This window comes from Dasypus novemcinctus, chromosome 1 (assembly GCF_030445035.2).
Source record: "Dasypus novemcinctus isolate mDasNov1 chromosome 1, mDasNov1.1.hap2, whole genome shotgun sequence".
Taxonomy (NCBI): domain Eukaryota; kingdom Metazoa; phylum Chordata; class Mammalia; order Cingulata; family Dasypodidae; genus Dasypus; species Dasypus novemcinctus.
In genome coordinates, this window is record NC_080673.1 from 21745063 (window position 1) to 21770765 (window position 25703).

The 25703-nt window shown below is 39.8% G+C and overlaps 1 pseudogene; it reads right to left on the reverse strand.

The window, feature by feature from the left end:
* Positions 1-284: 284 nt before the first annotated feature.
* On the reverse strand, positions 285-23791 carry LOC101439265 (phosphatidate phosphatase LPIN2-like; annotated as a pseudogene).
* Between the last annotated feature and the right edge of the window lie 1912 nt (positions 23792-25703).

The following is a 25703-nucleotide window of genomic DNA, read 5'->3' on the forward strand; positions in this document are numbered from 1 at the left end:
GATCAAGGACTAGGACCTTTGGTCATTTTCAGTCCCATAAGAGCCTTCTGCCTAACTGAACTCTTCATTTTAATACTGCAGTAATTGCCAACTCCCATCCTGATCTCTCCAGGCTCCTAAAATGTACTAGCCAATGACAATTGGGACATGGGCTCTTAGCACACAGCCCTTTCCTGGTGCTGTCTGCTCTGATGGTTGACACGAGCTCAATCCAACCAGGACTGTAAATTGAGCTGCTTTTTAGTGAAAATACATGGCATGCCCTTGTCGTCATGAAAGGTGTCTCAGGGCACCCCTGGCTTCTGGGAGAATAAAGAGCAGCGGACTCTAATAGGAATTCCAGAAACCTTCTCTTCAGTGGCTTCCACTGGTGTTTGATGCCAGACACCAAAGCCAAATACTGTTGGCCAGTAACCTGAAGTGAGCTTCACCGTGTTTCCCTGACCAATCTAAAGCATAGAATTTTAGAAAGCCCAACTACACTGGAAAGAACAGAAGGCTAGAAAAAGGAACTCTTCCCTGGACTGAATACATCTGCCCGTCTGTATTTCTGAGGGCTCCTTGAAAACAGATGGGCTATTATTATTATTTTTTAATCTGCTTCTCACTATTAGGGCTTTAATTGTAGACATCCAATATATACCTGCAAAGCCTGTTTCTTCTGGCTAGATCTAAGAAATATCTTAATTGTCTTCTGTCATGTAGTAGCCACAGAGGGGACACTGTGGTCTGAGGTGATTTCCTTCCCCAGAAGCCCAGGCTGCTTCCCTGTTAGGAATCATGTTTGCTGGAAGCTCATCATTTCTGGGTGTGGGCTCCCACATAAGGCAGTACACCCAGTCAGAGGCTCCATTAGGTGACTGTGGTGCAGGAGCTCAGGGATCCTTTTTTGTCACACAAAAACATCTATCCTGTATCAGTGCCTCAAGAAATGAGGAGTCTGGAGAAGGAATGTTCACAGGTGGTGATAACCATCACACTAACTGGACCTGTGGCAATTCAATGGACCCTGATCCTTGGTGGAATGCCCTGTTATATACTGCCCAGGGGAAAAAACCATTTCACTCTGATAATGCTTTGTCATATCCACTGTTTTTGAGCTTCTCTCTTCTTCCTTTAAAATTGTGCAATTAAAGAAGCCAGCGCACCACTCAACCAAAACTCATGTCATGATGACAAGCACCAAGACAGATAACAGAGCCTTTCCACACCTTACCTTTGGGGCATTGAATTCTGGACACTGCCAAGCCTGAGAAGGTAGTCTGTGATATGACTTATTTCCTTTCATCCTTTCTTGTATTAATTCACCCATGGGGTTCATCATGAATATTCTACCATCTGGAGCTCCAACTTGGGTGTTAGCTTAAGACATTGTTTGGGTGGTTTCCAAAGGCAGCATAGAAGGGCTGCTTTGATGGTGCAAACAAATTCCTGGTATCATTTAGACACTCAATTTTGAACTTTCTCTGGTTTCTTTTCTATCAATTCCCTGTAGAAGGCAGAGAATAAGCCACTGGGAGATGCCATCAGAGGGCCCCATGGCAATATTGTGCCTTTGTCATTGACCCAGTGCAAGTATCCATGGGTCATGTTTGTCGTGCCAGTGGTCAAGCCAGTGGTGAGGACAGAACAATACAGAAACTTGTACCCATTCTCATTGATGGAATGGTAGAGCTTGCTATATTCCAATGAGTCAGCTTCTACCCAACTGCCAGAGAATCTTCTCCAAAGCATCAGACTTGGTTATTTTTCCATCAATATCAGAAATGATTATCTTGTTCAGTCTCACAGGTAAATGGTTTCTGCACAGGGGCAGGTACCTTGATATTGGATTGTGATACTAAATACAACATCATTTGGGTCATGCTGGAGCTTCAAATTTATTATCTGCTCTGAGGAGAGCCTCAGAGACCTCTTGTATGAAGTCATGCTTGTGTGGCTCAGGTGCTCCCCTGGGACAAGATACACATGGATCAACTCTTCACACTACTGTTTGCCCTCATCACTTGACAAGTTACCCCTCAGTCAGCCTGGCATTGGCCAACTCCTTTGTACTTGATGGCAGGTCACTGGTGTGTGGCATCTCAGATTTTCCCTCCTCAGCCTCTGGCAGCTGTTCTGCCATGCTTTCTCTCTTATGCCAAAACCACCATCGACCAGATTTCTTTGGCATCATATCCTTGACCTGAGATTTTTGCCTTAGACATACTGTTTTGGAATATTGTCAGCCAAAATGGGTGCTGATGCAAAGTACCAGAAATCTGTTGGCTTTTATAAAAGGTATTTATTTGGTGTAGAAGCTTCCAGTGACAAGGCCCTAAAGAGTCCAATTCAAGTTACCATAAGAGGTACTTCCTCATCAAAATCTGTTGCCACATGTTGAAGCAAGCTGGAGTGCTGGTTTGCTACTGACAACAGAGTAGGAGGGAACATTCCTTGGGAGGAAAAGGGGTCTGATGGAGGGTGGAGAGTGGTTTCTTTGTGGTGAGTTTAGCCAGCTGAGACCCCTTTGGATCTTGGAAGGGACCCCAACCCAACGTGGAGAGGGGTATCTGCTCAGGCAGATTGTCACATGTGGCCTCCACAGGAGAGAGAGGACTAGATTAGAGCTTGGGCAGGGACAGGTGCCTAATCAGCAGGGCTCTGTAAAAGTTTAGAAGACACCTGCCTGAGGGAAAGGGGGCAGATAGAGCCAGATAAACTTTCTGAAGCTTAATTAACCTGTGGAGCCAGTTTAGATCAGAGGAGGAATTTCCACCGTGCATAAACGATTTCTGGGTCTCCTTAAAGAATTGATCCAGTGTTGCTGTTTTGTTTGTTGTGTTTCCCCTTTTTCTGTTACCATTTTTTTAACCTAATTTTTTACTTACTTTATTCTTTTCTTTCCTTCATTTTTCTATCTTCTGTTTTCTATTGTTTTTCTTTCATTCCACCACTGCTTGTTTGGCCTTCAACTTTTTTGTTGTTTTATTTCTCTCTCTTTTTCCTTTCTTTTGTCTTTTTTTTTCCTTTTCATGTTTTCTCATCATTTTGGCCTTTCAATTCATACTATATGTTTTTCTCTATTTTGTCACTTGTTTCTTTTTTCTATTCAATTTTTTAATTCTTATTCCTCTGTACTTATGCTTTTTTTACTCATTAATTATTTATTTCCCTAGGTCTTGTATGGTTCCTCTTATACCTTTTTATTGCTATTATTCTTTTTCTCGTCTTATCTCTTTCCTTTTCTCTGGTCCTAATATATTTTTTCAAGGGAACACAAAAAAAGAGCAAGAAATAGAATAAGAGGAATGAAGTGTCAAAGAGAACCTTACAACACATGCAAAAACAACAACAAAATAAAACCCTAGAGTAGAAAAAGAAGCTACCAACTGAATAAGCCCATCAATGTAAACAGATGCCTAGACACCAATGAAAAATTACAAGCCATACCAAGAAAGAGGAAGATGTAGTCCAGTCTAATGAACAAACTGAAAAACAGGAGGAGGCATAGAACATGGAAAAACTAATCAGAGCTATCCAAACAAATATCATGAGTCAACTTACTGAAGTGAAGGAAGAGATTAAGAATATTAAGAAGACATTGGGAGAAAATACTGAAGAAATTGTAAACATTCATAAAAAGATAACAGACCTGACGGTGATGAATGGCACAATGAAAGAAATAAAAAACACACTGGAAGCACATAACAGCAGATTTGAACAGGCAGAGGAAAGAATCAGTAATGTGGAAGACAATACATTTGAAATCTGACAGTAGAACAGATAGGTAAAAAGAAAAAATCCAGCAGGACTTATGGATTTTAATGACAAAATGAAATGCAAAAATGTACATGTTATAGGCATCTTAGCAGGAGAAGAGAAAGGAAAGGAGTAGAAGGAAGGTTGGAGGAATCAATGGCTGAAAATTTCCCAACTCTATTGAGGGACATGGATGTACATATCCAGGGAGTATAGTACACCCCAAACAGTACAAATCCTAACAAGCCTACCCCAAGACATATACTTGTCAAATTGTTCAATGCCCAATATAAACAGAGAATACTGAAAGCAGCAGGGAAAAGTGATCCATCACATACAAGTGAAGCTTGATAAGATTAAGTGCTGATTTCTGATTTGAAACCATGGGGGCCAGAAGGCAATGACATAGTTAAGTTAAGAAGGCATGACATAGTTAAGTAATGAAAAGAAAAAAACACAAAAAAACCTGTCAGCCAAGAATTCTGTATCCAGCAAAGCTGGCATTCAAAAATGAGGAGAGTTCAAAATATTCACAAGTAATTTGAAATTAAGAGAGTTTATTAACAAAGAAACCTGCTCTTTAAGAAATACTAAAGGAAGTTTTACAGGTTGAAAGGGGAAAAAAACAAACAAACAACAGGAGAGAGAGGTTTGGAGGAGAGTGTAGGAAAGAAAATTATGGGTAATAACTAAAAAAGATAAAAAGAGAAGTTAAAAAGAACATATGGGAGAGAGGGGGCAAGATGGCAGCTGAGTGAACATCCCTGTTAGGGTCTTCTGCAGGGAATCGGCTGGGCAGCGTTGGAGACTCTTTGGGACCGGATTGTTTCGGGATTTTTGCTGGTCCGGAGGTGTCTGGACATCGATTTGGAGGGAAGGTAACAGAGAGGATCCATCTGTGAAATATACACGGAGATCCCAGCTACCTGTAGAGGATTCCCTCCTTGGGTAGGCAGAGACGAGGCATCTAGCCCCGCTCGGTGGGGCTGCGCCGGCGGCGAGCGGGGCCAGGCGGGCACGAGCCGGGCTGAGCCGGGCCGCAGCGGCGTGCGGACCCGGGCGGGGCCGGTTCAGGCCGCGGCGGCGGGCGGCGGACGCCGGAGCTGGGCCTGGGCCGCTGTAGCGAGCGGAGCCGGGCGGAGGCGGGTCAGGCCGCGGCGCGTACGAAGCCGGGCGGGGCCGGTCCAGGCCGCGGCGGCAGGAGGTGGACGCGGGAGCCGGCTGGGCCGCTGTAGCGAGCGGAGCCAGGCGGAGCCAGGCCAGGCCGCGGCGGCGTAAGGAGCCGGGCAGAGCCGGTCCAGGCCTCCGCGGCGGGCAGCGGCGGGCGGAGCCGCGCCTGTGGAGGGGTTTCTGTTCTTTGTTTTTTTTTTTTTTTTTTCAATTTATTTTACTTAATTTTTTTTCTTTTTTTTGTTTTTTTTTTTGAGCATCTGCAGTACTGGGGAGTTCGTGGGCCCTGGGCGGCCTATTGGGGGTTTGTGGGAAGGGAGGTGCTTGCAGACCCATTTGGGCAGACAGACGAGGGGTTTTAGGGCAAAGCGGGGGGAAGTTGTTGTTTTAGATAGTGTTGCAATTGTGACACGTGTATACCTGTATCTCTCTTCCCCCTATCCGTTCCCCACTGTTTGCCCATCCTCTTTTTCTTTCTTCCTTTCTTCTTGTCTTTCTTTTTTTCTTTATTATAATTAGTTTTTTTTTTTTCGGTTTTCTCTTTCCCTCTTGTCCCTCATCTTCCACTTATTTTATTTTAATTCAAGTATACAATAGGTGCTACAGGGAACACCTCATATTTGCTGGGTTTTCCCATCCTCCACTGCCTCATTTCTGTGTGAACTGATTTAGGCTACCTACACTATCCCCCTTCCCCTGCATCTTGATATGCACTATCATCTACTGTCTCTCCTATATTCCACCCCCCACCTCCCGTTCTTTGATCCACAAAGTGTCTAACTCTTAATTTCTAATACCTTTGTTCTGCTTTCTGTCTGTTATCCACTCTTGAAACTATTACCTTTCTTTTCTTTTTCCCTCTCTCATGAAAACAATAGCTTTGTAGTTCATACCATATTCCTCCCATATTCAGTCATCTACTTCATAAAAGGTACTCTACCTACAGCTATAACTCTATACAATCTACATGAATCTAACCTCCATCCTCCCAGATCTCATATTCTTGCTTTGTTAACATACATCACCAATACTACTTTACACTTTTCCCTTGCTTACACAATTGCCTTTCCCCAACACTAATACTTTCCTCTAAAGTGAACTTAACCAACAACAAGTAACTAGAATAAGAAGAAAAAAGTGACAAAGAGAAGATATAACACCTATGCAAAAATAACAACTAATTAACCTCCAAGAGCAGACAAAGAAGCTAAGGAACTGATTAAATTCGTCAAAATAAAGAGATGACCAGAAAGCAACAAAAATCTACAAACCAAACCAATAATCAGGAAAACATGGCTGAATCCAATCAACAAACCAATAATCATGAAGGGGAGCAAAACTTGGCACAAGCAATGAAAGATCTCAGAACATTTATCACCGACAAATTTGATGCAGTAATGAAAGAGGTTAACAACATGAAGACATCACTTGGAGGGGAAATTGCAGACATACGCAAAAACATAACAGATATGATGGGAATGAACACCACAGTTCAAGAAATCAAAAATACACTTGCAGCAAATATCAGCAGACTAGAAGAGACAGAGCAGAGAATTAGTGATGTGGAAGACAGTACCTCAGAAATCAAACAGATAGTAGAAGGGGTCAATAAGAAGATAGAAAAAATCCAATTAGGATTTAGGGACCTGAATGACAATGCAAAACGCTCAAACATACGTATTATAGGCATTCCAGAAGGTGAAGAGAAGGGAAAGGGGTCAGAAGGAGTGTTGCAGGAAATAATGGCTGAAAACTTCCCAAATCTACTGAAAGAGACAGATGTACATATCCAAGAAGCACAGCGCACTCCACAAGTCATAAACCCCAACAGGCCCACCCCAAGACATATACTTGTCAAATTATCCAATGCTCAAGACAAAGAGAAAATCCTAAAAGCAGCAAGAGAAAAGAAAACCATCACATACAAGGGAAGCTCAATTAGATTAAGTGCTGATTTCTCTTCTGAAACCATGGAGGCAAGAAGACAGTGGTATGATATAGTCAAGGTACTAAAGGAAAAAAATTTCCAACCAAGAATACTCTATCCAGCTAAACTAGCATTCAAACATGATGGAGAGTTCAAAATATTCTCAAACAGAAACTGAAAGAGTATACCAACAAGAAACCTCCCCTTCAAGAAATTCTAAAGGGAGTTCTGCAGGAAGAAAGGAAAAAACAGGAAAGGCAAAGTTGGAGGAGAGTATAAGACCAACAACAACAACAAAAAAGACAAAAAAAATATACAAACAAAATATGACAAACACAAATCCAATCAAAATATGGCTAACACAAATAATTCCTTGATAGTAATAACACTGAATGTCAACGGATTAAACTCACCTATCAAAAGATTCAGACTGGGACATTGGATAAGGAAATATGACCCATCCATATGCTGTCTACAAGAGACACATCTTAGACCCAGAGACGCATGGAGATTGAAAGTGAATGGCTGGAAAACAATCATACAAGCTAACAATAACCAAAAAAAGGCAGGAGTAGCTATATTAATATCAGACAAAATAGACTTTAAATGTCAAACAATTGTGAGAGACAAAGAAGGATACTACATTTTAGTGAAAGGGAAAATCTGTCAAGAAGATCGAACAATCATAAATATCTATGCCCCTAACAAGGGTGCCTCTAAATACGTCAGGCAAACGCTGGAAAAACTAAGTGAAAGAATAGATTCATCTACAATTATAGTGGGGGATTTTAATACACCACTATCAACTCTGGACAGAACATCTCAAAAGAGAATCACCAAAGAAACAAAACATTTGAATAGTATATTAGAGGAGCTCGATCTAATAGACATATATAGATCGCTACACCCAAACACAGCAGGATATACATTTTTCTCAAGCGCACATGGATCATTCTCCAAGATAGATCATATGCTAGGCCACAAAGAAAGGCTGAACGAATTCAGAAAGATTGAAATCATACAAAACATTATCTCTGACCACAGTGGAGTCAAGCTGGAGATTTGCAAGGGACAGAAGCCCAGATTTCACGCCACGATTTGGAAATTAAACAGCACACTCTTAGAAAAACAGTGGGTCAAAGAGGAAATCTCAAAAGAAATCAATGACTACCTTGAAACAAATGATAATGATAACACAACATACCAAAATTTATGGGATGCAGCAAAAGCAGTACTGAGAGGGAAGTTTATAGCCATAAATTCATATATCAAAAAAGAAGAAAGAGCAAAAATTGAAGAACTAACTGCACATTTGAAGGAATTACAAAAACAACAAAGTAACCCAACAGGAAGAAGAAGGAAGGAAATAACAAAGATAAGAGCAGAACTAAATGAAATAGAAAATAAGAAAGCACTTGAACAGATAAACAAGACCAAGAGCTGGTTTTTTGAGAAGATTAACAAAATTGACAAACCTTTAGCAACACTAACAAAGAAAAAAAGAGAGAAGATGCAAATACACAAAATAAGAAATGAGAAAGGCGATATCACCACTGACCCCACAGAAATAAAGACTATCATAAGAGGATATTTTGAAAAACTATATTCCAACAAAAATGACAATCTAGAGGAAATGGACAAATTCCTAGAAACACATAAGCAGCCCATATTGACAAAAGAAGAAATTGATGATCTTAACAAACCAATCACAAGCAGAGAGATAGAATCAGTTATTAAAAATCTCCCAACTAAGAAGAGCCCAGGGCCATATGGCTTCACAGGTGAATTCTACAAAACATTCCGGAAAGAACTGACACCAATCCTACTGAAACTATTCCAAAACATCGAAACAGAAAGAACATTACCCAACTCCTTCTATGATGCCAACATTACCCTAGTACCAAAGCCAAACAAAGACATCACAAGAAAGGAAAATTACAGACCAATTTCTCTAATGAACCTAGACGCAAAAATACTTAAGAAAATACTTGCTAATTGTATTCAACAACACATTAAACATATTATACACCACGACCAAGTGGGATTCATCCCAGGTATGCAAGGATGGTTCAACATAAGAAAATCAATCAACGTAATACACCATATAAACAGATTGAAGGAAAAAAATCACATGATTATATCTATTGATGCAGAAAAAGCATTTGACAAAATACAGCACCCTTTCTTGATAAAAACACTCCAAAAGATTGGAATACAAGAGAATTTTTTGAACATGATAAAGAGTATATATGAAAAACCTAAAGCCAATATTGTTTACAATGGAGAAATCCTAGACTCCTTCCCTCTAAACTCAGGAACAAGACAAGGATGCCCACTATCTCCGCTCCTATTTAACATTGTCTTAGAAGTACTTGCTCGAGCACTGAGGCAAGAACCAGAAATAAAAGGCATTCAAATTGGAAAGGAAGAAGTCAAAATTTCATTATTTGCAGATGACATGATCCTATACATAGAAAACCCTGAGAGATCTACAACGAAGATTCTAGAACTCATAAATGAGTTTAGTAAAGTCGCAGGTTATAAGATCAATGCGCAAAAATCAGTAGCATTTCTGTACACCAATAATGAGCAAGATCAGGAGGAAATCAAGAAACAAATACCATTCACAATAGTAAATAAAAAAATCAAATACTTAGGAATAAATTTAACTAAAGAGGTAAAGAACTTATACACCGAGAACTATACAAGATTGTTCAAGGAAATCAAAGAAGACCTGAATAAATGGAAGACTATTCCTTGTTCATGGATAGGAAGACTGAACATTATTAAAATGTCTATCCTACCAAAACTGATCTACACATTCAATGCAATCCCAATAAAAATCAACGCAGCCTTCTTTAAGGAACTAGAAAAACTAACTATGAAATTTATTTGGAAAGGAAAGAGACCCCGAATAGCCAAAGACATACTGAAAAAGAAAAACGAAATTGGAGGAATCACACTACCTGACTTCAAAACATACTATAAAGCTACGGTGGTGAAAACAGCATGGTATTGGCATAAGGAGAGACACATAGACCAATGGAATCGAATTGAAAGCTCTGATATAGAACCTCACATATACAACCACATAATATTCGATAAAGCCACCAAACCCTCTCAACTGGGAGAGAGTGGCCTATTCAACAAATGGTGTCTGGAGAACTGGATAGCCATATGTAGAAGAATGAAAGAAGATTACCATCTCACACCTTATACAAAGATCAACTCAAGATGGATCAAAGACCTAAATATAAGAGCCAAGACCATTAAAACCTTAGAAAGCAGTGTAGGGAAACATCTACAGGACCTTGTAATAGGAAATGGATTTATGAATATCTCACCAAAAGCACGAGCAGCAAAAGAACTAATAGATAAATGGGACTTCCTCAAAATTAAAGCCTTCTGCACCTCAAAGGAGTTTGTCAAGAAAGTAAAAAGGGAGCCCACACAGTGGGAGAAAATATTTGGCAATCATATATCTGATAAGAAACTTATAACTTGCATATATAAAGAACTCCTATATCTTGAAAATAAAAAGATAAACAACCCATTTAAAAAATGGGAAAAAGACTTAAACAGACACTTCTCTGAAGAAGAAATACAAATGGCAAGAAAGCACATGAAAAAATGTTCCAAATCTCTAGCTATCAGGGAAATGCAAATCAAAACTACAATGAGATACCATCTTACACCCATAAGATTGGCAGCTATGAAAAAAACACAAGAATACAAGTGCTGTAGAGGATGTGAAGGAAGGGGAACACTCATCCACTGCTGGTGGGAATGCAGAAGGATCCAACCATTCTGGAGGACAGTATGGCGGTTTCTCAAAAAACTAGCCATAGATTTGCCATATGACCCAGCAATACCACTGCTGGGTATATACCCAGCAGAACTGAAAACAAGGACACAAACCGATATATGTACACCAATGTTCATAGCAGCATTGTTCACTATTGCCAAAAGTTGGAATCAACCCAAATGCCCATCAACAGATGAGTGGATCAATAAAATGTGGTATATACACACAATGGAATACTACTCGGCTGTAAGAACAAACACACTACAAACACATGTGATAACATGGATGAATCTTGAGAACCTTATGTTGAGTGAAGCAACCCAGACATTGAAGGACAAATACTACATGACCTCAATGATATGAAATAAACAAGCTGCCCTAGATAGCAAGAGACTGAACGATAAGCTTACAGGAAATCGGAGGGTGGAGGAAGGATATGAGCCGATGTCTGCAGGGGTGGAATTTAAGACGAGATGGTGGTAAGTATGAACACAAAGAAGAGATAAAAGGGGGGCAAGGGGTTGCCTTTGGTTGGGGCTTTGCGGGTTTGAGGGTGGCTGGGGAGGGACGGATGGGTAACGTTGCCCAAAAGTGGGGGGAGGGAGGGGTAGCATACGAACACAGGAGAGGGTCAGGTGTTGGTGGAGAGTAAAATGCCGAGAAAATCATATCAAAATATAATAAAGAGGGTTACCGGTTTAGAATGCTCAGAGGGGAGGGTCTGATGCAGGACGGGCTCCTGGGGAATGTCTAAATGCTCATTCTGCCAGAGTGGGTGACACCATGGGGTAGAAACCCAAGTAGTGAGAGTGGGGGTGGACCCACATCCTGGGGAGGACTAATGCCATCAAATAGAGGGAACTGTATCCCTCGAGAGAAAGGGTGGCTCCCAGGGCATTGGGGCTGTTGAGCAAGTTAGGCCCTGAACACTATTCCATCTATCTCTGTAAGTGGCTCCTCAGGAAACGGAGGTTGGCTGTCACTGTGAGCACCAAGGTGGAAGGGAAAATGGACGTTAAATGTGTGGAACCAAAGTAAATGGGGGGTAAGAGAGGAGTTTATTGAGAGTACACAAGGATGGATATAAAACATGTAATATTACACCATAACATATAGGAGATGACAGACTGATAATGTAAACCATAATGTAAAACATAGGATAACTAAAAATGTAAAGAACTGTGTATCCTAAAGTATGCACCATAATGTAAGCACAGATGTCACCTTGTTAGAAAGCTAAAGTCTCAGACTCTGTACATCACTTTAAGTAAATATGATATGAATAGGGCGTAAGAGTATCACTGTGGAAGGGAAAAGGTTTTCTGGTGGATGTGTGGGAGTGCTGTATATTATATATATACATTGCTGTGGTCTAGGACTCCTGTGAAGAAAAGCTGAATAATTAGGGGGGGAAAAAAAAAAAAAAAAAAAAGAAAAAGATAGGATGTGGAATTTTTTCAAGTCAACATTCTTTATCTAAGTTCTTTATCTAACTTTATCCAAGTTCTTTATCTATCCTTTAAACCCATCGTTATATGCCATTCCCTAGTAAGGGACCATGACATTATATTGGGCTTCAAATTTCGGGGAGTTCTGGATCACAGAGTGTTTCAACAATGGCAATGGAGGGATACTGGTATGGGATACCAATGACAGGTGATATATGGCTGACAGGGAGCTGTACAGAACATATGTCCAGGGTGCATGGTAATGTTTGGATATACTCATAGTGGCAACAATTAAAAACCACAGTAGGGGGGGTACTGGGTTCCTGGCCAGTGGTGCTCTGTTGTGGTCCCTAGGGGAGCAGCGACAGTCTCCCAGGTACAGTGGCGGGGAACGGGAGGGAGTGAGGGTTCAACAGTGAGCCCCTGATGCTAATGACTATGCTTCTGAGCTGACAAACCTAAAATAAGAACAAGGCCTAGAGCAACATTGTGCCTGGGAATTTCCTCCTGTCAGCCTTCATGTTACTCAAATGTGGCCAGTCTTGAAGCCAAACTCAGCATGTAAATGCAATGCCTTCCCCCCAGCGTGGGACATGACACCCGGGGATGAGCCTCCCTGGCACCGAGGGACCACTATCAACTACCAACTGATGATGCAACTGGAAAATGACCTTATACGGAAGGTTCAATGCGGATCAGCAGAATATCCATGTCTACATAAAATACCATGACTTTAAAATGCTGTTTGACCTAAAGTAAGGGGGAAATGGAAAGGAGAAATGAGTTTATATGGCTACGAGTTTCTAAAAAAGAGTCTGGAGGCTGGCAGAAGGATTGCCCTCATGCACAACTGAGCAGAGTCAGAGAGACAGATAAAGCAGATACAACCCCCAGATATTGGTTCCTTTGAGGGCTAAAGAGACCCATGGGAGTTATGGTCATGGCCGATGGGGTTAACTACCAGGTCAGATGGCCCCTTGTTGGAAATGGTGTTTATGTGTGATGAATCTGGACTCAGATGGGATCTCCCTTCATAAGACTTTCATGCTAATGTGCTGGAGGTGCAGTTAATGTTGGGGTTTAAGATATATTTAGGGGATTTGAATCTCTGGACTGACAATGTGATAGCCAGGTCCTGAGCCTCAACAGACTCCAGCACCTACAATCTGATCTATTGGACTTACCACACTCAGCTAAGATGGAGTTGAAGAAGGACAACCACCACACCATGGAGCCTAGAGTGATTACAACTGAAAATGGGAGGATTGCATCCAGCATCCATGTGGAATCTGAGCCTCCTCTTGACATAGAGGTGCAATGGACACAACCAATCCAATGTCCACATAGAAGAGGTGGCATTGGATTGGGAAAAGTGGACATGGTGGACGATGGGTATGGGGAAAGGCAGGAAGAGATGAGAGGTGGAGGTGTCTTTGGGACATGGAGCTGCCCTGGATGGTGCTTCAGAGGTAATCACCGGACATTGTAAATCCTCACAGGGCCCACTGGATGGAATGGAGGAGAGTATGGGCCATGATGTGAACCATTGTCTATGAGGTTCAGAGGTGCCCAAAGATGTACTTACCAAATCCAATGGATGTGTCATGATGATGGGAACGAGTGTTGTTGGGGGGGGGGGAGAGGGGGGGCAGGGGGGTGGGGTTGAATGGGACCTCACATATATATTTTTAATGTAATATTATTACAAAGTCAATAAAAAAAAAAAGAACATATGGCAACATAAATCTAAAGAAAATATGGCTAATGTATGTAATTCCTTGACAGTAATAACAATGATTGTTACTGGATTAAACTCTTTATTCAAGAGACACATTGGCAGAATGGGTAAGGAAATATAACCCATCTATATGCTGCCTACAAGAAACTCACTTTAGACCCAAGGAAGCAAGAAGGCTAAAAGTGAATTGTTGGAAAACAATTTTACATGCAAACAATAACTAGAAAGGGCAAGAGTAGCTATAATAATATTGGACAAAATAGGCCTTAAATGCAAAACTATTTTAAGAGACAAAAAAGGAAACTATATATTAATAAAAAGGGCAATCTCTCAAGAAGAAAGAATATCATAAACTTTATACACCTACCCAGGGCACCTTGAAGTACATCAGGCAAACACTGGAAAAACTAAGTGGAGAAATAGATGCCTCTACAATTATAGTGTAGGGCTTTAATACACTTTAATACACCATTATCACCATTAGACAGAACATTGCAATAGAGGATCAATAAAGAAACAGAGACCTTGAATAATACATTAGAGGGTCTGGACCTAATGGACATATACAGAACATTACACTCAACTACAGCAGGGTATACATTCTCAAGCACACATGGATCATTCTCCAGGATAGACCATATCCTAGGCCATAGAATAACTCTCAACAAACTCAGAAAGACAGAAATTATACAAAGTAATTTCTCTGACTACAGTGGAATGAAGCTGAAAATCAGTAAGGGACAAAGAAACAGATTAGGCAAAAAGATACGGGAGTTAAACAATGCACTCAGACAATCACTTGTTCAAGGAAGAAATTGAAAAAGAAATTAGGAACTACCTTGAAACAAATGAAAATGACAACATATCAAAGCCTATGGGATGCAGTTAAAGCAGTGCTGCTGAGAGGGAAATTCATAGCCATAAATGGCTACATTAAAAAAGAAGAAAGTGCTAAAATCAAAGACCTAACTGCACACCTGGAAGAATTAGAAAAAGATCAACAAACTAATCACAGGGAAGCAGTTGTGGCTCAACTGATAGAGCATCTGCCTACCATATAGAGGGTGCAGGGTTTGATCCCCAGGCCCTCCTCACCCATGTGGTGAGCTGGTCCATGCACAGTGCTGCTGCACTCAAGGGGTGCCGTGCCATGCAGTAGTGTCCCCTGCATAGGGATGCCCCAAACACAAGGAGTGTGCCCTGCAAGGAGAGCTGCCTCATGTTGAAAAAAGTGCAGCCCACCCAGGAGTGGCGCCACACACATGGAGAGCTGACACAGCAAGATGATGCAATAAAGAAAGCAACACAGTTTTCTGGTGCCACATGACAAGAATGCAAGTGGACACAGAAGAACAACACACAGCAAATGGACACAGAGAGCAGACAACGGGGGGAAGGGGAAAGAAGTAAAATAAATCTTTAAAAAAACTAATCTCAAAGCAAGTAGAAAGAAGGAAATAACAAAGATTAGAGCATAACTAAATTAAAATGAAAATAAGAAAGCAATAGAAAAAATTAACAAAAGGAAAATCATCTTTGTTGGGAAGATTATTAAAATTGACAAACTCTTAGCTAGACTAACAAAAAAAAAAAAAAAAGAAAGAAAGATGCAAATACATAAAATAAGAAACAAGAAAGGAAATGAAAGAGGGGACATCATCACTGACCCCACAGGAATAATAATATTATAAGAGGATACTTTGAAAAATTTGTATGCGAAGAAGATGGTGTGATGATTAGGCTATTGTGTCAACTCAGCCAGGTAATTGTGCCCAATTTATTGGTCAAGCAAGCACTGGGCTAACTGTAATACAAGGGCATTTATGGACTTCAGTCACCATTGACTTTACTGAAGTGGTAAATCATAGATAGCTGGTTATAATTACATTAATCAGGGAGATTGCCATCAGCAATGACGCTTAACCCAATCAGTTGAATCCCTTAAAAGGGTAAGTGATTTCAGCATTGAGAGAATTTCCCAGCTCATCTTTGGACAGCCAGCATCTCCCAGAACTCATCAAGAATCTTCACTGGACTTTCATCAGAGCTCCTGGTTGCAGCCTGTCTGCAGAACCTGGACTTGTGCATCCCCATGGCTGTGTGGAGACTCTGATAAATCTCTTATTGTGGACATATATCCCTTGTCGATTCTGTTTCCCTAGATAACTCTGACTAATACAGATGGATAACTTAGAGGAAAAGGACAAATTCTTAAAAACATACAAGCATCCTACATTGATGAAAGAAGAAATTGATGAACTCAACAAACTAATCACAAGTAATAAATTTGTAATAAAAAAAAGTCCCAACTAAGAAGAGCACAGGACAAGATGGCTTCACAGGTGAATTCTACCAAACTTTCCAGAAAGAACTAACACCAATCCTGTTTAAACTCTTACAAAAATTAGAAGGGAAGGGGACATTGCCTAAGTGATTTTATGATTCTGACATCACTCTAATACCAAAGCTACACAAGGACACCATGAGAAAGGAAAACTTTAGACCAATCTCTCTAATGAACCTAAATGCTAAAATCCTCAACAGAATACTTGCTAATCATGTTCAACAACACATCAAGTGAATTATACACCATGACCAAGTGGGTTTCATCCCTCGTATGCAAGGACATTTCAACATTAGAAAATCAGTCAATGTAATTAACATATTGAAAGAAAAAAATCACGTGATTATCTCTATAGAAGCAGAAAAAGCACTCAACAAAATCCAGCACCTGTTCCTGATAGAAACACTTCAAAAGATAGGAATAGAAGGAAACTTCCTCAACATGATAAAGGATATATATGAAAAACCCACAGCTAACATCATATTCAATAGTGAAATCCTAAAAGTTTTCCCTCTAATATCTGCAACAAAGCAAGGATGTCCACTGTTACTGCTCTTATTTAACGTTGTGTTAGAAATACATGTTCAAGCACTTAGACAAGAAAAAGATGCAAAAGGCATCCAAATTAGAAAAGAAGAAGTAAAAATTTCACTATTTGCAGATGACATGATCCTATACTTCGGAAGCCCAGAGAAATCTATGACAAAGCCTCTGGAGCTTGTAAATGAGCTCAGTAAAGTGACAGGTTATAGGATTAATGTGCAAAAGTCAGTAACATTTTTGTACACCAAAAATGAGCAATCTGAGGAAGAAATCAGAAAAAAAATTCCATTTACAAAAGCATCAAATACCTAAGAATAAATTTAACTAAATTTAACTAAAGATGTAAATGATTTGTATGCAGAAAACTATACAATGCTATTAAAGAAAATCAAAGAAGGCCTAAATAAATGTATGAATATTCCCTGTTTATGGATAGGAAGACTAAACATCATTAAGATATCTATCACATCCAAACTGATTTACAGATTTAGCACAATCCTCCCAAAATTACCAAAGCATTTTTTACTGAATTGGAAATGCTAACTTAAATTTATTTGGAAGGGTGTGGGACTCCAAATAGCCAAAGACACATTGAAAAAGAAAAATGAAATCAGAGGAATCACACTACCTGACTTTAAAACTTACTTCAAAGCTACAGTGATCAAACTACATGGTAATGGCACAAGGATAGATACATTGACAAATGGAACAGAAGAGAGAGTTCTCATATAGATCCTTGCCTAGATGGTCAACTGATATTTGACAAAGCAACCACGTCCACTCAACTGGGAGAGAATGGTCTCTTCCAAAAATGGTGTTTGGAGAACAGGAAATCCATATTAAAAGAATGAGAGAGGAACACCATCTCACACCTGATACAAAAATTAAATCAAGGTGAATCAAAGATCTAAATATAAGAGCCAAGACTATAAAGATCATGGAAGATAATGTAGGGAAACATCTACAAGATCTTGTATTAGGCAATGGTTTCATGAATTTTACACCCAAAGCATGAACAATGAAAAAAAAAAGATAAGTGGGAACTCCCAAAATTAAAAACTTTTGCACCTCAAAAGAGTTTGTTAAGAAAGTGAAAAAGCAGGTGACTCAATGGGAGAAAATATTAGGTAACCATCTATCCAATAGGGGCCTAATATCCAGCATATATAAAGAAATCTAACATCTCAAAAATAAAAAGACAAACAATCCATTCAAAAAATGGACAGGTGATTTGAATAGACAGATCTCCAAAGAAAAAATACAAATGGCTAAATTCCATATGAAAAGATGCTCAGCATCATTAGCTATCAGGGAAATGCAAATCAAAACTACAATTAGATCATCATACACCCATTAGACTGGTGGCTATATAAAAAAACAGAGGACTACAAGTATTAGAGAGGATGTGGAGGAAAGGGAATCATTATCCACTGCTGGTGGTAATGCAGGATTGTGCAGCCATTGTGGAAGAGAGATTGGAAGTTCCTCAGGAAGCTAAGTATAGAAGTGCCATATGATCCAACAATCCCACTGCTGGTTATATACCCAGAAGAATTGAAAACAGGGGCATGAAAAGATACTGCACACAAATGTACATAGCAGCATTATTCACTATTGCCCAAAGTTGGAAACAACTCAAATATCCATCAACGTATGAATGGATAAGCAAACTGTGATATATACATACAATGGGATATTACTCAGCTGTAAAGAAAAATGCAGTATTAACACATGGGATAACATGGATGAACTTTGAAGACCTTATGTTGAGTAAAGCGAGCCAGGCACTGAAGGACAAACAGTTCATGACCTCACTGATATGCATTAAGCAATTAAGCAAATTAAGCAGACTCACAGGGGGATAGAATCTGGAAGATAGGTGTGCAGGAGACAGCATGGGAGTAGAGCATTGTTAGCCATTTCTCATATGGGCAAAATCTGTGACGAGGTGGAAGGGTGTAGTCATGCAGTGGATGGGCATAACAGTGGTGCAGTGATGCTACTGGGTTTGGTAGTGCTGATCTATTAAGGGGTTAGGGTGGGGGGGTTGGGTTGGACTATCCATGGAACAGAGGGTTGGGTTGGGGAAGGAACAGGTGAACTCTGGGGATTTGCAGGTCTGTGGTTAAAACTACAATGTTGGGAATGTTCTTTTGGCAAATACAACAGGGGAGGATTACTGGTATAGGGTGTTGGATGTGGGGGGTCATACAGGACAGGACACACCTGGGGCAGGCTTCTATGGAATATATAAGAGTTCATCTTGTCATAGTGTGCTATATCAGTAAGTGGAGGCCCACACATAAGCAAAAAACTTAAACTCCCATCCTAGGGAATACTGCCATGTTCTCATATAGAGGGACAAGTGTCTCTCGAGAACATAGGCAGTGCCTAATAAGAGAAAACAAACCAATATGTAAAGCCTTGAATATTATTGCAAGTAACTATTAATCTTATTCTTCAAAAAGTGAAACTTAGTGGTTACCATATGTCCCAAGGGGAAAGAGAGGGAAGAAAAGAATAGATGGAATATAGGGCATATTTAGGGCACTAGAATAGTTCTGCATGATCTTGCAATAATGGATTCATGCCATTTTAAATTTTGTCAAAATTTATAAAAGTGTTCAGTCCAAAATGTAAACCATAATGTAAATCATTGACCATGATTAGTAGCAATGCTTCAATATTTGTACATCATTTGCAAAAAATGTACCATCCACATGTAAAATGTTATTAATAGGGGAGAAGGGAAAAGGAGGGGAGGATGTTGGGTATATGGGAAACACCTTTATTCTGTGACTTTGCTATAACCAAAAGCTTTTTTGAAGATAAAATGAAAAAAAAAAAATAGGACAGTGGGGCATATATGGAAGAAAATGTCACTGTGCATACAAGACAACAGATCTTACAGTGATGAAAGACATGATGTCAAAAATATCTTTTATTTCAAATTTTTATATTTTATTTGTTATTTTAAAAACTCATTATTTCATTTTCTTATAATTTTATTTGGTTATTTTGTTGGTTTCATTTTTGAAGAAGTTTTGGATCACAGAAGTGTAACAGCTATGGAAAAGATGATCATTTTTGTCCGTGTCAGTGATGGGGATGCATGGGATGAATTCATCTAGGGCATACCTATAAGACATATGAATGTGTTCAAGTGTTCATGGGCATTATCATGGTGGGTGGAGATCCAAAGAATAATTGAAAGAATATTGAATTCCCATCCTGGGGAACTCTGCCACACTCTCTAATGGGACAGCAAGAATCTCCCAAGTATAAGGACAGTGCATAGTGAAGGAGGATAGAATGTTGCAACGGGCCCTTGATATTGATGACTATACTTATGAACCTTTAGTCTTGGAAGAGAAACTTAGTCTAGTATTATATGTTTCCTAAGAGTTACCTTCTGAAAGCCTCTTTGTTGCTCAAATGTGGCCTTTCTCTAAGCCAAAGACAGCATATAAATGCATTACCTTCCACCTGGAGTGGGACATGGTTCCCAGGAAGCCAAACACAGTATAAAAATGCATTACCTTCCACCTGGAGTGGGACATGGCTCCCAGGGATGAGCCTCCCTGGTGCCATGGGATTATTACCAAGTGCCAAGTAGCAATGCAACTTGAAAAAGACCTAGACCTAACAGTAATTTGAATGAGTTTTATGGCTAAGAGATTTCAAAGTGAGTCCAGAGGTCATTCCAGAGGGTATGTTTATAAACATCTCAGCAAGATCTCATTGACTGCCACAGTAAATATTGCCTCAAATAGTGGAGCTTCTGAGGGCTCTAGAGACATCCAGACATTATAGACAGGGCAGACAGCTCAGAAGTTTGGCACCCTGCCAGTGGGCACTACTTGGGAATTTATGCTCCCCAGTTTGACAGAATTGGACTCAATTGTGGTTTCTCTACACAAGGCTCTTCTGCCCTATCTATTTGAACCTATGGTTAGTACTAGACTTGATAGGTGTATGTCCAAGAGACTTAAATCTTTGGGCTGCCCATGTGCCAGTTGGGCCCTGAATCTCTACAGAGTTGCAGAATTGCAGACCTACTGTCCAGTTCATTAGACACACCCAGGAAAACTAACAAGGAGATGATGAGGGACAATGACTGTTGCAGTGCCGTCCAGCGGCTCGCTCCCGAAGAGGTAAGGATGAACAGAGCAAGACAACACACAGTAACCGCTCTCGAGACGCAGGCTGGTGGTGCAGGTCTGATTTATTGAGGAAGTGTAGTAGCTTTTATAGACCATGAGGCAACGTGCAAGCAGCTTACTGGCTATGCTAATTTAGTGAGGCTGATTGGTTCATGCGCTCTAGTTGCTGGGGGGAAAGCAGATTTTCAAGGGACATGCCTTGGTGCCATCTTTTGGGTGGAATGCCAAAGGCCTTATAGTTAGAGAGGTTTTCCTACATCTAACAAGGCGTCGGTGGCTTGCCCACAAATGACCATCCCAAGGAACAGAGAGAGTCTACAATGACAAGGAAGATAGTCCCATCCATATGCCTCATGGGATCTAAACAATTAGAGGTGGAATGGGCATCGCCACCCCAGAATCTTCAGGATTGGGTAATGAACAATGGACTAGATAAATTTACTATTATTCTACTATAGACTTATTGTGATTCTAGCAATGGAAGCAATTTTATCATTGATGTGGAGGCAGTGGCCACTGGAGGATCTGAGGGGAGAGGGTAAAACAGGTGTGATATGGAGACTTTTTTGGACATTGGATTTGTCCTGAATGATATTGCAATGATAGATACAGGTCACTATATATTTTGTCATAACTTACAAAATTGTGCAGGTCAGAATGTAAACTATAACCCACAGTTGGTGGTAATGCTCCAATATGTGTTCATCAATTATAACAAATGTCCCACACTATTGAAGGATGTTGTTAATGTGGGAAAGTGTGGGAGGGGTAAGGATTGGGGCATATGGGAATCCCCTATATTTTTTATGTCACATTTATGTAATCTAAAGTATTTTTTAAAAAGTATTAACAAAAAAGGATGGTGGGTGATATCTGCAAGGGTTCAGCCTTCCTCTTTCCTCTCAAGGCACTATGGACCCAGCTTTTTTTGATCTCAGCTGTAGGCTGGCATAAGGCTTATCTCTCAGGTCTTCTTAGCAATTCTGTCCTCTTCAGCTGCAAGCTATCAGTTTCATCTCTCTTCCTGGGGCCTCTGCCATGTGTTTGGAGCTGTCTCTCTTCCTCTGTGTTCTTATTCTCTGTTTATCTACTTCTGTCCATCTCTTTCAGTGAACATCCACCTATATAGCACAACAAGGGGGCAGAGACTCAACTCTGAGTTACCCTAATGACATGGTTGAATCAAAGCCCTAATATTGATTTAATAAAGTAAAAGTGAAACCTCTGAATTTAATACAATCAAAGGGGTACATGCCCAGAGGAAAAGACCAGTTTACAAACATAATCAATACCTTTTTGGAGTTCATATATAATATCAAACTGCCACAACTTGCAAGCTAAGGATCATGGAAGCAGCCAAATCCTAATTATAGTAATGGTTCTATATTCATATTACAACATTAGGATTGTCTAGAAGTCTAGAGTTTTCTGTAAATTCATGATAAATAATGATATGCTCCATAATTTTTTTCCTTAGAAATTTCTCCATTTTCACTGAGGTGCCCACAGAGTGAGAGTGTGACATCAGTTGAGTACATGGCAGAATCCTAGAAGCACTCTGATAGGGTCCACAGTTACACTTCCCACAGACTGTGGGGACTGGGAACCAAAGAGCATGTGCTACTCGGGTCTCTGCCTGGAGCTGGGCTCATATTCACTTTTAGAGAAATAGAGAGCTACAACTTCAGGATCTAAAGCCTTTAGGCCATTTAGGTAATATCATCGGGTTCCTGATGATGGCTTCACTTGTGGACACATTTTTCTTTGATAGTGAGTCTACTTTAGCTGCTGGTTTTGATTCTCTAGTAATGATGGGATTGGAAGGTGATCTGCATCTAACAGATATGAAATCTGCAGAGTCCTAAGAAGAAGTTCAAGAAGTTCTGCAGTGCAAGTTGCATCACTCATTGGCTTACACGGAGCTCTGGGTTTTGACTTAACAATGGCACAGGCTGTGTTTTTGATGAATACATCCTCTCCAATTCAATTACAAGGTTGTCCTAGCTGGGAATTACCTGAAAATGCATATTTTCTGATGGAGGAATCATAGCTCTCCTAGGATGAGGGTGAGATCCCTCTCTCGATGACCTTGTTGGACTTTAGGAAGCTGTCCCAGGTCCACTCTATGTGAGACTCAGATCTGAGCGGATTGTCAGCAGGTTTCACCTCCAGCTTTGAATCACTATAAGAATACACTTCCTGGAAATGGGCATTGTCCAAAGGAGATCAATCTCCATCATATACAGAATAGTGATCACCAGCAGAATGGAAGCTCAAGGTTTTCTTGTAGTCTTACTTCCTTTAAGGAAGTATTTTAAAATCCTCTTACTGATAGGTCTACCTTTTCATCATCAGAGCTTAAATTCTCATCAAATGCCTCTGCTGCAGTAGGAGAATTAGCTTGATCTTCCTTCTTACAGTCTTACTTGCATTTCTGTCTCCTTTTTTTTTCTTTTTCACAGAATCTGAACTGAAAACTATCTCCATTTCTAAGATGTATAAGATGTCTGAACTCTGAGATGGTCTTTGATTTCCACCTTATTTCATCAAAGAGTTATCAATTTTCATAAAGAACTGATCTTCAGTGGGAATTGGTGAGGTGGAAAGGTCAGTGGGAAGCTTTTCATATTTCTCTTCCGTCTCTTCCACAAAGAAACTTCTCCATTGTCACCCAATTACATGTGAAGATGCATAACATCATCATTTGTTTCTATATTGATCACTTTCTCCTTAGATCTCAGGACCCCCGGCTTCCCAAACTAAATGTGAAAAGGCAAACACTGATAGGTGCCATCCTGCTGCTGGACCACAATGACATCAATTCACCCTGATAAAATGGTTTAGTTGTTGCCCTTGTAGAGTTTCTTCACAGTGATTATCACCTGCCCAGCCAGCTGGCCCAAATAATTCATGGATTAAGACTGTGCTAGCATAACCCCCCATGCCTGTGCCCACAGGCAGTTGAAGGGAGGTGGTAGTGGCTGCAGGTTGGCAACCTCGTGACCTGGATTGACTTTTATAATGGAAAATTATTAGGTTAAAAGTTTACAATTCTGAAGCTTGGAAAAATGTTCAAATCAAGACATCAGATGAAGTGCTCTCCCTGAAGGTTAGCTGCAGCAATCATGGACTTCTGCCACATGGTGAGGCACAATAGTGGCTCTGCCAGTCTCTTCCTTCTCCTCCATGTTCACTTTCTACTCAAGCACAGCTTTGGGTGATCAAGCACATGATCTCTCTTCTCCTGGCTTCTCTCCTTCTGCTTCAGCTTCTGGCTTCCTCTGTCTGTAGCTTTTCTCTCTCCTGGGTTCATTGATTTCAACTTCTGGAGGTTTCTCTCTGTCTCTGAGGATTTTTTCCTGCATCTGAGGCTTTCTGTTTCTCTATTTATAAAGGATTCCAGTAAGGGGATTAAGACCTACCCTGGGTCAAGCTCTACTGAAGCAATTTAATCAAGTTTCACAATAGTCCAATTTAAGAAGATAATTTTCTGGTGTCCACAAAAGGCTCAAACCAATGCAACAGTTCTGTCTCTCAAATTTATATCTTTTGTCTATTTTGAGTTGATTTTTAAAATAAGCTGTGAGGTAAGGGTCAACCTTCATTCTACTGCAAATTGAGATCCTTTTCCTAGCAACATTTGTTGGAGAGATTATTCTTTCCCAATTGAGTGGTCTTTTCCACCTTGTCAAAAAACAGATAGACATAACTGTGAAAGTTGATTTTTGAATTCTCAGTTTGAGTCCATCGATCTATGTATCTGTCCTTGGGCAATGCTCTTATGATTACTGTGGCTTTGCAATAAGTTTTAAGATCATTTTTGGGACTTGGGGTTATCCTGAATGATACTGCAGGGACAGATATAGGACATTATATATCCTGCCATAACCCACTGAATGGACTGGGGAAGAGTGTAAACTACAATGTAAACTATAATCCATATGGTGTAGCAGTGCTCCAAAATGTATTCACCAAATGCAATGAATGTGCCACAATGATGAAAGAAGTTGTTGATGTGGGAGGAGTGGGGTTGTGGTGGGGGAGGATTATAAGGGAACTGCTTATATTTTTTAATGTAACATTTTTTTTGTGATACATGTATCTTTAAAAAAAGACAATTAAAAACAAATTTTTAAAAAGGAAAAAAATTTTTAAGATTGGCTTTTCCATTTCTGCAATGAAGATAGTTAGAATTTTGATTGGGGTCCTATTGAATCTATAAATCATTTTTCCTAGGATTCACATCATAACAATATTTAGTCTTCCAATCCATGAATATGGAAAGACTTTCCATTTATTTAGGTCTTTGATTTCTTTTAACAATGTTTTGTAGTTTTCTGCATACAAGTCCTTCATATTCTTGGTTAGATTTATTCACAGATATTTCAGTTTTTATTTGTTATTGGAAATGGAATTTTTTTCCTTATTTCTTCTTTAGATTGTTCACTCCTAGTGTATAGAAATACTATGGAATTTGTGGTGTTGATCTTGTATCCTGCCACTTTCCTTTATTTATTTGCTCTAGAAGTTATTTTTATGGACTTTAAAGTTTTTTTTTTTTTTTTTTTTTTGTATATAGGATCTGTCATCTGCACATAGGGAAATTTTACCTCTTCCTCTCTAATTTGGATGATATACTTATTTTTCTTGCATAATTGCTCTTGCTAAAACTCCCAGTACAATGTTGAATAACAGTGGTGACAATGGACATCCTTATCTTTATCCTCCTTTAGAGGAAAAGATTTTAATCTTTTACCATTAAGTAGGATGTTAGTTGTGAGTTTTTTGTATATACCTTTTACCATTTTGAGAAAGTTTCCTTCC